Here is a 14,893-nt window from a genome sequence, read left to right on the forward strand (position 1 = left end):
CACAGAACACTCATGACCCACTCTACATCCTGGTGCAGTTCTAAGGGAGAGGGAGGCCATGAATGATGGGATTTGCAGTACCTTCACTCACTTGCTGAGACCACTGTGAACCTCATGCAATGACCGATAAAGACCAAACTTGGCACACCAAGCCTCCATGACCCACATCCTGATGCAGTTTGAAGGAGGATGGACCATGGATGATGGAACTTGAAGTACCTTCACTCATTTCCTTTAACTACAGTAACACTCATCCAATTACCTAGACAGACCAAACTTGGCACAGAGAACCCTCATGGCCAACTCAACACTGTGGTGCAGTTTAGGGAGGACTGACTACAGATGATGGGACTTGCAGTACCTCAACTCACTTTCTGAGACCACTGCGACCCTCATCCAATAATTGAACAAGACCAAACTTGGCACACAGAGCCCCCATGACCCACTTTACATCCTAGTGCAGTTTCAAGGTGGTTGGACCACGGATGATGAGACTTGCAGTACCTAAACACAGTTGCTGAGATCACTGCAACCCTCACCAATGACTGATCTAGACCAAACTTGGCACAGAGAGCTACCATGATCCACTCTACATCCCTTTGTGGTTTGAAGGAGGATTCACCATGGATGATGGGACCTGCAGTACCTTCACACACTTCATGAGATCACTGTGACCCTCACCAATGACAGAACAAGATAAAACTTGGCACTCAGTGCCACCATAAGCCACTCTACATCCAGGGGCTGTTTGGAGGGGGATGGACCATGCACGATGGGATTCGCAGTACCTTCACTAACTGATAACTGATAAAGAACACCTTTGCCACACAATGCCTTTCTCAAATAACCCGGGCAGCGCCAGGTCTCCAAGCTAGTGTGAAATAAAATTGCAAGGTAGAAACAGAACGGAAACAAAGCGGCATTTAAAAACAAAGAAAGCCCGGTTTCAAAACCAATGTTCAGGCAAAACAACACAGTTCTGTCTGTTCGTCTGTAGCTCATTAAGGTTTCCCTGGGGAAGAAGCTCCACAATCCAGAGGCTGCTAGGGGAGAAAAAAAAGCCTCAAATGTTCATTCTCCTAGTCTTTTAGACTGACAAGAGGTACAACAGGACCTCTTCTGAAAAACACAGAGGCCATCTTTAAGATGATGCCATTTGGAGACTTGTAGGTCAAGACTGGCATCTTGAGTTGAGCATGATTTACTGTTTTGGGGCATTTAGAAAAACAATAAGGCAATCCAAGACATTTTGATACTTTGATCAGCCTGAAAGGCAGCTATGGACACATCTCTCCTTCAAAATTGAGATCACCAAAATACTTCCTTCCTCCACATACATTCAAAATAGCTGTTGTTGTGTGTTTTCAAGTCATTTCTGACTTATGGTGTCCCTTTGGCTCCTGTATCACAAGGTTTTCTGGGATTGAGAGTATGTGATTCATCCAGGGTCATTCAGTGGGTTTCCATAGCTGAATGGGGAATTGAATCTCCAGACTCATATTCCAACTTTCAGACCTCTGTATACCACTCTGGTACTATAAGGTAAAGGTTGTCCCCTGACATTAATTCCAGTCATGTCTGACTCTGGGGTGTGGTGCTCATCTCCAGTTCTAAGCTAAAGAACTGGCGTTGTCCATAGACACCTCCAAGGTTATGTGGCTGGCATGACTGCTTGGAGCGGCGTTACCTTCCCGCCAGAGTGGTACCTATTGATTTACTCACATTTGCATGTTTTTGAATTTCTAGGTTGACAGAAGCTAGGGCTGACAGCGGAAGCTCACGCCACTCCCCGAAATTAAACCTGCGACCTTTCGGTCAACAAGCTCAGCAGCTCAGTGTTTTAAACCACTGCACCACGGGGGGGGGGGGGGGGGGGGGCAAAACGTCAGGAGAGAATGCTACTGGAACATTGCCAGACAGCCCTAAAAACTCCCAGCAACCCAGATAGCATAGCCCTCTGCTTGTTTTGTTGATTTAGTAGATAGATTAAATATACCAAAACCATTGTGTGTATACAGCTTGAACTGGGACAAGTGTTCCTGACCAATAGATGCAGGAAAGAGCTTTAAAATGAAATCAAGACGTTATGTTTTCTACCCTTCTTTGACTCCTTTGTTGTGAAAAGTATTTACAATATGTACTATCTCCTATTCTCTCCTTCTGTGTGGAGAAACATTTTTCTGGAGAAAACACACTTCTTTTTAACCTAATTAGCTATACGTGAATGGACCAACAGACCCCTGCAATTACCTAGAACACTTCCCCTTGACATAGGTTGCCATCCTTCATCCCCATCTATATAAATAAAAATGTAACATTCGTTTGTGGGATTAACGTAATTCAAAAACCACTGGATGAATTGACACTGCATTTGAACACAATACACCTATTAGGCCAACGAGTGACCATCACTAAAAAAAAACCTACTGAAAACACAGAAGAAGAGACTTAAAAAGCAACCCCCCCCCCAAAAAAAATACAATGCATGAGCAAAACCACATATATACACAAACACACATATATACACATATACACAAGTATATACGCATATATATGCATATACACACACAAAACACATATACACAGACTCTGGGCCACAGCAACGCGTGGCAGGGGATGGCTAGTCCTTAATAACTTAGACGTGGTCATCCTGAGAAAAGGTGCAGGCCAAGGGCAAAAGTGGGGAGGGATCAGGAGAAAAGGGTCACGGATGGACACAGTCTCCATTCTCCTAGACTCATGCCACCTTTGAGGGGGGAAAGATTTGAAGGAGGGGAGCAGGAAAAGGAAAAGGCTCAGGAAGGGCAACTTATATGGGTGAGAGAGTGAAACAAAAGGCAGCTTAAGCAAGCGGTTAGGAAGCATGTGCTCTTGGAAGCAGCTCCACCTGAATCAGGTTAGAAGGGAGGGAAGAAGGCCTCCCTAAGAGGATCTCCTGTTTCTTTCCCCTCCCCTCCATAGCCCACCCTCTCCCTTGGTACAGTGTGCTCAGCAGGATTCTCATTCTCCTGGAGAGAAGACACAAAGATGATTTAGAGGGCTGATTTATTAAGAATAATTAAAAGTGCTAAATATGCTTAACTCAGCCACACAGCCAACTAGGAGACTGACCCATCTGCTACACACGCTGCAAATGGGGAGGGAAGGCTGGGTGCAGGCCCGTAGCCAGGATTTCGTTTCGGGGGGGGGGTGTGAATTTTTTTCAGGGGGGTTTCGGGGGGGGGCTGAGTTTCGGGGGGGGCTGAGTCTGAGTGAAAGAGGGTCTAGCCTAGCAAACCTTTTGTATCATTACTCCAATACCCCCATGCATATGGGATATATTGAGTATAGTGATCAGATCATGATATGAATAAACATAACAGTTTAAATAATGTACCAGTGAGGCCTTTTTGTGAACCACCATGAGAATTTGGGGGGGGGGGGCTGAAGCCCCTGAAGCCCCCCCTCCCCCCCCCCCCCAGCTACAAGCTACATGCCTGGCTGGGTGAGAGGCTGTCTTCCAGCTCACAAGGAAGAGCAGCCAGCAGCAGAGGCCGGGCAGGAACAAGAGCGTCTTCCCAGTTTCCGTTCTTCCGTTAAACTCCTCTCTTCATCATCCCATTCCCAAACATCACCTCTTTTTTTCCCCACTCTCTGACTTCTTTTCTCTCTCTTTTGGGGAATGCATTTCAAGAATCCCTTTGGGGCAGTGCTCTGGCTGTATGTGGGATTTATTTATTGATTGTTTGATTTACTATATTTGTATACTGCCCCTCTTGGCCTGCAGGCGACTCAGGGCAGTTAATAAGGCAGCAATTCAATGCCAACTACAGCATAAAAACATTTAAAAGGCATTAATATATAACATAAAATCATAAGGTCAATTAAAAAAATAAATTGTCACAAGTGTCTCTTAGATATAAACGTTATTCAAAATCATCATCCAATTGATCCAAATTCCTATGTCTGTTACACTGCATTGCCAAACGCTTGCTCAGACAACCATGTCTTAACTTTCCACCGGAATGCTAAAAGGAAGGGGGGGGGGTGATCTAATGTCCCTAGAAAGGGCATTCTACAGCCAAGGGCTACCACTGAGAAGGCCCTGTTTCTCGTCCCCACCAGATGTGCTTGTGACACTGAGCAGGAACATGGCCTCACCAGATGATCTTAAAGTCCTAGCTGGTTCATAAGGGGAGATACGTAAATTGGGCCAGAACTGTTAAGGGCTTTATAGACTAAAGCCAGCACTTTGAATTGTGCCCAGTAGCATACCAGCAGCCAGTGGAGTTTTATTGCTTTATTGCCCCATTTCTTAAGGTTGTCTTTGCATTTTTTCAGCGTCTTCCAAGTCACCCAGCCTTCTACGTGCCCAGGAGGAAGTCTATCATTTGGTATCAGCCATGGCTTGAGGTTCCAGGTTTTAGCCTGCCACTTTTGAACTCTCGCTTGCTGAGGTGTTCCTGCAAGTATCTATGTAGATCTTAGGAAGCTGTTTCTTGACTTAAGTCATTGGCGTGTTGGCTGATATCTGAACAGGGGATGGGCCTGAGATGTCACTGCCTTAGTCCTTTCATTATTGGCTGCTATTTCCTGGCAGATAGCAGGTGGTGCAATAACAGCTAAACAGTATGATATCCTGTGATAATGCAGCATGTCTCATTAAGAGCCACATCCATTGTTTTAACCTTTCCACACTAGACATATTATTTGGAAGCAGAGTAGGGCAAGTGTTTTCACTGTATCTGGTCGTGATCCCCGGGTTGTGCCAGCCAGCTTTCATATAATGTGCCCACTTTTTGCATATGGGATGAGAGCCAGACAGTGGGTGGTGCTACCTCTCCTTCTGTCCTCTTCTCGGTACCACTTGTATTCTTTCTCAGAGCCTCTCCATTTTTCTGGCACTTTCTCAGCCATGACCTCTTTCTTCCTGGAAGCAACCAGGGGTTGGACAGCTGTTTTGCACATAAGAGATCATGCTTTTGAAATTGGGGTGAATTTTTCACATTCTTTGTTCCTGTCCTAGAAGTACATGGCTACTTGGCAGCACATTTTCTGAAGCTCTCTGCTGGGATTTTAACAGGTGTCACAGACATGCTCTACACATGTTCTAACACAGGCATGGGCAAACTTTGGCCCTCTGGGTGGCCTACTGTTAGGAATTGTTGGAGTTGGAGTCCATGCCTGCTCTAACATCTGAGTTTGCCCATGCCTGCTCTAACATCTGCAGCATATGATTTATTGTGGCTTGTTACATACAGGATTTTGAAAATAGGTATAAGTATTATTTTAGGTATAAGTAATTTGTTTTATTATTATGTTTATTATGCTCATGTATGCTCCACTTTTTCTCTCCACAAGCAAGAAATCTAAAGAAAGCTAGAAATCTAAATTTAAAATACTTCCTACTAACAAATTTGCGAAGAAATGTGACACAATGCGACAAGATACCATATGTAACTCCAAATTCCACAGTGTTTACATTTTTGCAACATTACAGTTACAAAAACAGTTAAAGTTTCACAGTTTCTGTTTCTTCTTTGGTTTCAGTTACAAATAGTTACTATTGCAAATATGTATCTTCCCCCCTACAAATTATGGTTATCTGATAGGCCTGGGTAACAACGGAAAAATTTGTTTCTAAAATCGATTTGTATTTGGGGTTTTTTTTTGTTTCGATATTTAAAATAATAACAAAATTTTCCTTTTAAAAAGTTCGATATTTACGAAATTTCGTAAATGGTAAAAAATTAACGAATCGATTTCCGAAACAATAACGAATTGATTCGTTAATGGCGGACACGACCACGAAATACGCTAAAAAACCTCCAAAACCTTCTGAAGCTTCCCTCTCCCTCTGTTGTTGACTGTTGGTGTGATATTATAATTTTTTTTCACTAATTAAACCATAAAACTGGCCCAGACATGCGGAAATAATAACGAAACAACCTCAAAACAATAACGAAACGAATACAATATCGAAATACGAAGCATTTACAAAACGTTTTTGGAAATTCGTTTTTTTTAATAATTGCTCCAGAATGGTTCGTTATCGTTTTGTAATTGAAAAAATTAACGAATTATTAACGAATTACAAATTAACGAAACAAAACCGCCCAGCCCTATTATCTGATATATTGTACAACCTGAGATGGGGAGCTAAGGAGTGAACTGGCAATACAACTTTTTCCATGCTTTGGGCCACATTTTTGAAGACTGCATCCCATATGTTACCCTACCTTATGAACCACTTTAGCAGAGAAGACTGAAAATCTCTTCGTCTGTCCTCCTATTCCTTTTTGCAAACAGACAGTGAATCTTCCCACCAAAGGCCCTCCTCAGCTCTGATTGGCTGCCCTCTCAGCCAAGGGGAGAGCTGTTTCTGAGATTCCAAGCAGACAAGGGAGAGCATGCATGCTCAGGACATGGCAACATAGTTGCGTATGTGTGGGTGAGGGAGAGCATGTGAGACTGGAGGGAGGTGGAGGGAGGCTTGTGCCAGCAGTTTGGCCCAATTCTATCATTGCTGGGGTTCAGCATGCTCTTTGATTGTGGGTGAACTATAAATCCCAGCAACGACAACTCCCAAATGTCAAGGTCTATTTTCCCCAGACTCCACCAGTGTTCACATATTGAGTATTTGTGCCAAGTTTAGTCCAGATACATCATTATTTAGTCCAGATCCACAGTGCTCTCTGGATATAGATGAACTACAGCTCCAAAAGTCAAGGTCAATGCCCACCAAACCCTTCCAGTATTTTCTGTTGGTCATGGGAGTTCTGTGTGCCAGTTTGGTTCAATTCCATCGTTGGTGGAGTTCAGAATGCTCTGTGATTATAGGTGAACTATAAATCCTAGCAACTACAACTCCCAAATGACAAAATCAATCCCTCCCTCCCCCCCCCCCCAACTCCACCAGTATTCATATTTGAGTATATCGGGTATTTGTGCCAAATTTGGTCCAGATAATGGAAATACATCCTGCATATCAGATATTTACATTATGATTCATGACGGTAGCAAAATGACAGTTGTGAAGAAGCAATAGAAATAATTGTATGGTTGGGGTCATTACAACATGAAGAACTGTATTAAGGGGTAGCAGCATTAGGAAGGGTGAGAATGATGCCTTAGAGATGCCTGTTGACAGTAGTTTTTCTACAGATGTTTTAGAATCAGCTTTGGAAAAAACACATCTTTGAGCAATCATCCCACCAAACTTTGATCTTTCATCCCACCAAAACATGTGAACTCATAAGACAAATAAACTGTATCTACCTCCTTGCCGCACAGTAATGGGAGAAGACCAAGATTTTCTTCATGTAGGTTCATTTATAGTGTCCAGAACTACTCTAAACTTCCAATATGTGCAAATATTCAACATCCAAACCTAAACTGGTGGATGGGTTGCTATGTTGTGATAAACTAGCAGCAGAATCAAATACATATTCATGACATGTTAGCTACCTGTAGGATGCCCCCTTGACTTCTTATGCCCAAATGAGAGTGAATAGAACAGGGGCACTCAAACTTTTTAAACAGAGGGCCAGGTCACAGTCCCTCAAACTGTTGGAGGGCTGGATTGCAATTAAAAAAAAATGAATGAATTCCTGTGCATACTGCACATATATTATTTGTAGTGCAAAAAAACCCCACTTAAAAAACAATACAATAATTAAAATAAAGAACAATTTTAACAAATATAATCTTATTAGTATTTCAATGGGAAGTGAGGGCCTGCTTTTGGCTGATGAGACAGCATTGTTATTGTTGTTGTTGTGTGCTTTCAAGTCATTTCAGACTTAGGTTGACCCTGAGCGAGGGCCGGATAAATGACCTTGGAGGGCTGTATCCGGCTCTCAGGCCTTGGTTCGAGGACCCCTGGAATAGAACCTAATATGAGTGGACTACCTGTCCTATGAAAGCTTATGTCTATGCTGTCTGTTGAACACAAGAGGGCAGCACATCTGTCTACTTCTTATTAGCTACTACCATATTCTTAGATTTAAGCGTTCAGGCAGAGATGGCAGTGCCCTTTTATGGACCCATCCTTCACAATTGAGGCAAAAGCGTCTTGGCCACAAACTAAACAAACCTGCAGCTTGGATACAGAGATTGTGATCTTTCCCAACTCCCCTGCCTCCTTTCCTTTGTCACCTCCTTCTCACTGTTTTGTGTCTCTGAACTTTGAAGTCAGCTATAAGAGTGCTTTTTTAGAATTGTTGTTTGTAAGGCTTTGGGTTTTAATGCTGGTAGAATTGCACATACCTTTGAAACCACTCTGGACTGAATTCATAATTCAGGGATGGAGCAAAAAGGCTTTCCTGGGTGGCTGACGTTTTGTTTTCTTGCATTGGGTGGAATCAAAGCTCGGAATAGTTGGAATAGCTGGTGTGTCCTCAGAACTGCCATCCCCAAAAGGACATGTAGACCATTCAAAGTGCTGGCTTTAGCTTATAAAGCCCTAAATGGTTCTGGCCCAACTTACCTATCCGAACGCATATCCTCCTATGAACCCACTAGGACATTAAGATCATCTGGGGAGGCCTCGCTCTCAGTCCTGCCTGCGTCACAAGTATGTCTGGTGGGGACGAGAGACAGGGCCTTCTCAGTGGTGGCCCCTCAGCTGTGGAACGCCCTTCCTACAGATATTAAATCGACCCCCTTCTTGTTATCATTCCGGAGGAAAGTGAAGACCTGGTTGTTCGAGCTGGCATTTGAATAGGCAGTGTAAAGAATATAGGAATATGGAACCATTGGATGATGAAACTGAATCCTGATTCTAATTATGAGATGCTAGCAAGATGTTTATTGATGTATAATGGATTATTTAATATGCTACTTTTTAAATTGTTTTTAGCTATTTTGTTTTATTCTGAGCAAGGAATTTTGCTATTGTTAACCCCTTTGAGTCGCCCGAGGGCTGAGAAAAGCGATATACAAATACAGTAAATAAATAAAAAAATAAAATGTAGATTGCTGCAATGCACTCTACGTGGGGTTGCCTTCGAAGACTGCTTGGAAGCTGCAAATGGTCCAGCAAGCGCAGCCAGGTTGCTAACTGGAGCGGTGCTCAGGGAGCACACAACTCCTCTGTTGCACCAGTTCCACTGGCTGCCAGTTTGCTTCCGGGCACAATACAAAGAGTTGCCCTTAGCTTACAAAGCCCTAAACGGTTCCGATCTGGCTTACCTATTCCAATGTATCTCTCCTTATGAATCTTCTAGGATGTTAAGATCTTCAGGGTAGGCCCTGCTTTCGCTCATGCCTTCTTTGCAGATGTGTTTGGTGGGGACAAGAGATAGGCCTTCTCAGCGGTGGCCCCTCAACTGTGGAACGCCCTGCCTAGAGATATAAGATCGGCTCCCTCCCTCCTGACTTTTCAAAAGAAGGTGAAAACCTGGCTTTTTGAGCAGGCCTTACCAAATACAGTATAGCTAAACGGAATTATGGAACTACTCATAATTATGGAACTACTCAATGCAATAATGATTTGACATGGAGATGCTCATAACAATGTTTTAAAGCTTTGCACGGTTTTTATATATTTTATATTTTTATACTGTATGTTATTGTTTTTAATAGAATTTCTTGATTGTTTTTATTGCTTAATTTTTATGGCATCAAATTGTTGCCAATTTATGAACTGCTCTGAGTTACCTCGGGATTGAGAGGGGTGGTATATAAATATAGTAAATAAATTAATAAAATAAATAAATGTTCTAAGTTCTAAGGGGGATATTCACCCAGACTTCTCTACTGAGAAACAACAGGCAGCCCAGGTCAAAATCTTACAGAATGCCTTACTGTTCTGGGTGCTTTGTTTGATTTAAAATGCAGGATGGGGCTTGGCTAAGATGGAGGAAAGCAAAGTTCAGGCGTGCTTTTGGAAAGGCCCCAGCTGCCTGTTCCTGGGGAGCCAGGAATCCAGAGTGAAAGCAGTGGACCTTTCCTTCACTGAGTGGTAATGTCATCTGCCTCCCCATCAGACTCACTTTCCCCTTTGAGTTACGCTGCCCTAAAGATGCAGCCTGTGGAGGAAATAGATTTTCCTCTGCAACAATAGATTATTGTGAGCTATCCCTGCTGAAGAGACAAGTATTTGGTTGTGGTTTGGTCTCGAATGGGCACATGCTTGTTAAGTTTGCAAAAGTCCTGGTTCCTGCAGATGTGAACAATTCTGGAATTCTCTTGCTGATACTGGGCAATGCAGCTGCCTACATTTGGGTTTCTCATTGGTTACCTGAGAAAGTACCATTTCACCCCTCCTTCCCAGAGAGCCAGCCCTTGCCTCCTGGTGTCTTTTTCTTTTTGTTGTGTCAGAAGCGACTTGAGAAACTGCATGTTACTTCTGGTGTGAGAGAATTGGCCGTCTGCAAGGACGTTGCCCAAGGGACGCCTGGATGATTTTTTTAATGTTTTTATCATCCTTGTGGGAGGCTTCTCGCATGTCCCCGCATGAGGAGCTGGAGCTGATAGAGGGAGCTCATCCGTCTCTCCCTGGATTCGAACCTGTGGCCTTGACTGACGTCTTCAGTCCTGACAGCACAGGGGTTTAACCCACTGCGCCACCGGGGGCTCCTGGGAATGACTGAGACCAGCAGATTGGAGAAGAAGGCTATCCTTGTTAGCCCTGAGGGTCCAAGCAGGCAAATTGTAGAAGCATTTAGTAATTGGTTCCACATTTGAAAGCTTCTGCTTCACTTCATTTCTGCATGACAACCATTCTCAGGAAATCTTTACTTTAAAGCAGAGGTCCCAAAAGTAAGTCTTTTACCCAGCTTTCACCCTAAACGTTAGAAATGTCTTGAAGGCAAACAACAAGAACAACAACAACAATCCTAATTAACTTGACTCTGTCACACACCCCTCCCACAACCTTGCAGTGATCGCTCCATTTGTCCAGTTACTTTTTAGATATTTATTTATTTACTAGTGGTCCCCTGCCCCGCGTTGCTGTGGCCCAGTCTGGTGATCTGGAAAATAAAGTAATGAGAAAGTGTTGGTTTCTAATATATGTAATTTCTCTTTTTCTTGAATACATTTTAATAACATACCAAAATTATAAAATTAGGAAGAGAGAGAAAAAATTGCTATACATGGAATTTTTGTAGAAAAGTCAGATTTGTAGAAAAGTCAGAAAGAGAGAGAGAGAAAGAGAGTATAGTGATCTGGAAAATAAAGTAGTGATTTGGAAAATAAAATAATTAGAAAGTGTTGGTTTCTAATATATGTAATTTCTTAAAGATGCTTGTGGGTAAACAGTATTTCTTGCTGGTTTTTTGTCAGTGTTGATTTGGAGATTGTCTGGTTTGCCTACTCTGGAACATACAACATATAATTGTCCTTCTTAGGGGTCCCTTTCAAATATATCATACAATAGCTATATGTATGTGTGAATCATATATATCTATCTATATCTATGGCTGGATGGTTCTTTGTCAGGAGGGCTTTGATTACATTTTCTTGCCCTGGTGAAGGGAGTTGGACTGGTTAGCCTTAAGTATTTTCTGTTGGTCATGGGGCTTCTGTGTGGGAAATTTGCCCCAATTCTGTCATTGGTGGGTTTCAGAATGCTCTTTGATTGTAGGTGAACTATAAATCCCCCAAATGTCAAGGTCTATTTCCCCCAAACTTCATCTATGTACATATTTGGACATATGGAGTATTCATGCCAAGTTTGGCCCAGATCCATTATTGTTTGAGTCTACAGTGCTTGCTGGATGTAGATGCACTACAACTCCCAAACTCAAGGTCAATATCCACCAAACTCTTCTACTGTTTTCTGTTAGTAATGCGAGTCCTGTGTGCCACGTTTTGTTCAATTCCATCATTGCTGGGGTTCAGAATGCTCTTTGATTGTAAGTGAACTATAAATCCCAGCAACTACAACTCCCAAATGACAAAATCAATTTTATCAGTGATGGTCACTCCTTGGGTTAGTAGGTATCTTGTGGCCAAATTTGGCAGCAATTCATCCAGTGGTTTTTGAGTTATGTTAATCCCACAAACAAACATTACATTTTTACTTATATTGATTTACTGTATTTGTATACTGCCTTTCTCAGCCTGTAGACGACTCAAGGCGGTTAGCAGGGAAAAATTCAATGCTTATAACGTCATAAATACAGTTAAAAACATAACATATATTACCAACTAAACAAATCAATAAAATATAAATCCATAGTGTCTCCTTCTTAAAAACGCTGTCCGGACTCATTGTCTAGTTGTTTCATTTCCCTGTGTTAGTTACTCTGCATTTGCAAACACTTGTTCAAAAAGCCATGACTTGACTTTTTTTTTAAAAGGGAGGTGGCCGATCTAATATCTATAGGGAGGCATTCCACAGCCGGAGGGCCATCACCAAGAAGACCCTGTCTCTCGTCTCTGTCAAACGTACTTGTGATAAAGTCAGTAACGACAGCAGGGCCTCACCAGACTATCTTAATGTCCTAGATCAGTGATGGGCAACCTTTTCAGCTTGGTGTGTCAAAAACCGCCCAAAAAAAGAGCATAATTCAGGTGGGATGCCACTTTGAGAAAAAAAAACCCCATAATTTTGCAATATTTATAGTTTAAATAACAAAAATGCATAATGGGAGGATAAATTCTTTAACTAAGCTGCCTATTAGTGACTTTTTTGTTGCTATTTCATTGACTAAATGTTCAATTGAAGGTTGGTATTTTATAGACTTCAAGCCCAAGCAAGTGCTACTAACATCATCTGTCAATCTGTTTCTTTGATGGTTTTGATATTATTTAACACTGAGAATAAGGTCTCACAAAAGTACGTAGAGGGAAAAATTGTGAGTAAAGAGAAGCCCTTGAAATCCACAAGCATGTGGACAATTTCGACAGAAAGGAGGAAACCATGAAAATGAACACAATCTGGCTACCAGTATTTTAAAAACGCTAAAATCAGTACAGTAAAGAAATAGCAATACTCAGGAAACAGAGGAATTCCAGACAAGAATCAGTCAGACCCAGCTAACACCCCCCAACAAAGGATTCCCCTGAGCAGGAAGGAGCCAGACTTTGAAGCTGCCAGGCCATTCAAGGCTAATCAAAATGGCCAATTGCAACATTCACACTTGCCTCCAACAGACAACAGTTCCTTCTCCCACCCTGGATGCTATTCCACAGATATATAAACCCTAAAAAACAGGGAAATTCCAGACAAGAAACAGTCAAGCCCAGCTAACACCTCCTAACAAAGGATTCCCCTGAGCAGGAATGAGCCAGACTTTGAAGCTGCAAGGCAATTCAATGGTAATCAAGCTGGCCAATGGCAACATTCACAGTTGCCTCCAACAAACAAGAGTTCTTTCTCCTACCCTGGGCCTTCCACAGCCAGGCTTTGAAGCTGCAAGGCCATTCAATGCTAATCAAACTGGCCAAGGCAACATTCACAATTTCCTCCAACAGACAAGGGTTCTTTCTCCCACCCTGGACGTTATTTCACAGGGATATAAACCCCACTTGCCTAGTTTCCAACAAACCTCTGACGATGCCTGCCATAAGATATGAGAAATGTCAGGAGAGAATTCTCCTGGAACAGAGAGGTTTAGCTGAGGAGAAAAAAAGACTCCAGCAACCAAGCGCGCGCCTGCCTCCCTCGGCCAAACGCGGCCAGATCAAAGGCGCCGCTGGGTGATTGGCAGCCGAGGGGCGGGGCTGGAGGATTCTTTCTCCCGAGATGTGCTCCTGCCTTAAAGAGACAGTCCACAAGCATGTGGACAATTTCAACAGAAAGGAAGAGACCATGAAAATGAACAAAATCTGGCTACCAGTATTAAAAAACTCTAAAATTACAACAGCAAAACAACAGAGAGGAAACAACCAGGCACAGATTAACATCTCCCAGCAAGAGATTTTCCCAGGCTCAGGCAGGCCTTCAAATGCTAATGAAGGTGATTAGCTGTAACATTCACACCTAACTGCAGCAGGGAAGAGCTCCTTGCCCCACCCCAGCCATTCCACAGATATATAAACCCATTGTCCTAATTCCAACAGACCTCACTACCTCTGAGGATGCTTGCCATAGATGCAGGCGAAACATCAGGAGAAATGCCTCTAGAACATGGCTCTATAGCCCAAAAAAACCCCCACAAGAACCTACACACTGTTTTTCTCTCTCCTTTCCCTCTCTTTCGCCCGCTTGGAGAAGTGAGCAAGCAAGCAGCCCACAGCCAGGGATTTGGCAAATGCGTAAATTGCTGATGCAACCCTATACTTCTCTGTATGCAGCCGCATGTGGCCGCGTGTCATAGAAAATGGCCCGGCGTGTCAGTGCTGACACGCGTGTCATAGGTTCACCATCACGGTCCTAGATGGTTCATAAGGGGAGATGCGTTCAGACATGACAAGATACCAACTTGATAGATACCTCATCCAGCATTGAGCAATGACTATGCTGACTGAGAAATTATGGGAACTATACTCAAAAAGCTTCCCCCCCCCCCCCCAAAAAAAAATATACTTATTTTGGCAAGCCACAATGCCAAATCCCCCAGGCAAGAATCAGCCAGACTTTGAAGCTGCAAGGCCATTCAATGCTAATCAAGGTGGCCAACTGCAACATTCACACTTGCCTCAAGCAGACAAGAGTTCTTTCTCCCACCCTGGACGTTTCACAGATACGTTTTAGAAACATTGTTCTCTGAAACCTCCTGCTTACACTTTCAGTTCCCATATTTTTTTTTCATAGCCTATTCACAGCATTGAGGAGCTGCTTATTTATTTCATATCAAGCATTGCACAAATTAGTATAAAACTGATAAAAATAGGAGTGCAGGTGGCTAAATATCTTTTGACCAAAAATGGGCAACAGCAATGGCATTGTCTGTAGCCCCCAACAATTCTTCCTCTGTACATGAGGCAGGGCATGTATGCTTGTCCATCTGTATGGACAAGC

The 14,893-nt window shown here is 42.8% G+C and overlaps 1 protein-coding gene and 1 long non-coding RNA gene across 4 annotated transcripts in view; both read left to right on the forward strand.

Annotated features, from left to right (window-relative positions):
* The window catches only part of LOC137095527 (uncharacterized), a 110,986-nt gene extending 105,831 nt beyond the window's left edge, over positions 1-5,155 (forward strand). The window contains exon 4 of the long non-coding RNA XR_010908865.1: positions 4,321-5,155. This is a non-coding gene — a long non-coding RNA (uncharacterized lncRNA). The remainder of the gene's footprint in view (positions 1-4,320) is intronic.
* LOC137095239 (transcription factor Gibbin-like) overlaps positions 1-14,893 on the forward strand; it is a 660,796-nt gene that overhangs the window by 336,511 nt on the left and 309,392 nt on the right. The gene's annotated exons all lie outside the window — the stretch shown is intronic.

The sequence above is a fragment of the Anolis sagrei genome, chromosome Y (assembly GCF_037176765.1).
Source record: "Anolis sagrei isolate rAnoSag1 chromosome Y, rAnoSag1.mat, whole genome shotgun sequence".
NCBI classification, from domain to species: Eukaryota; Metazoa; Chordata; class Lepidosauria; order Squamata; family Dactyloidae; genus Anolis; species Anolis sagrei.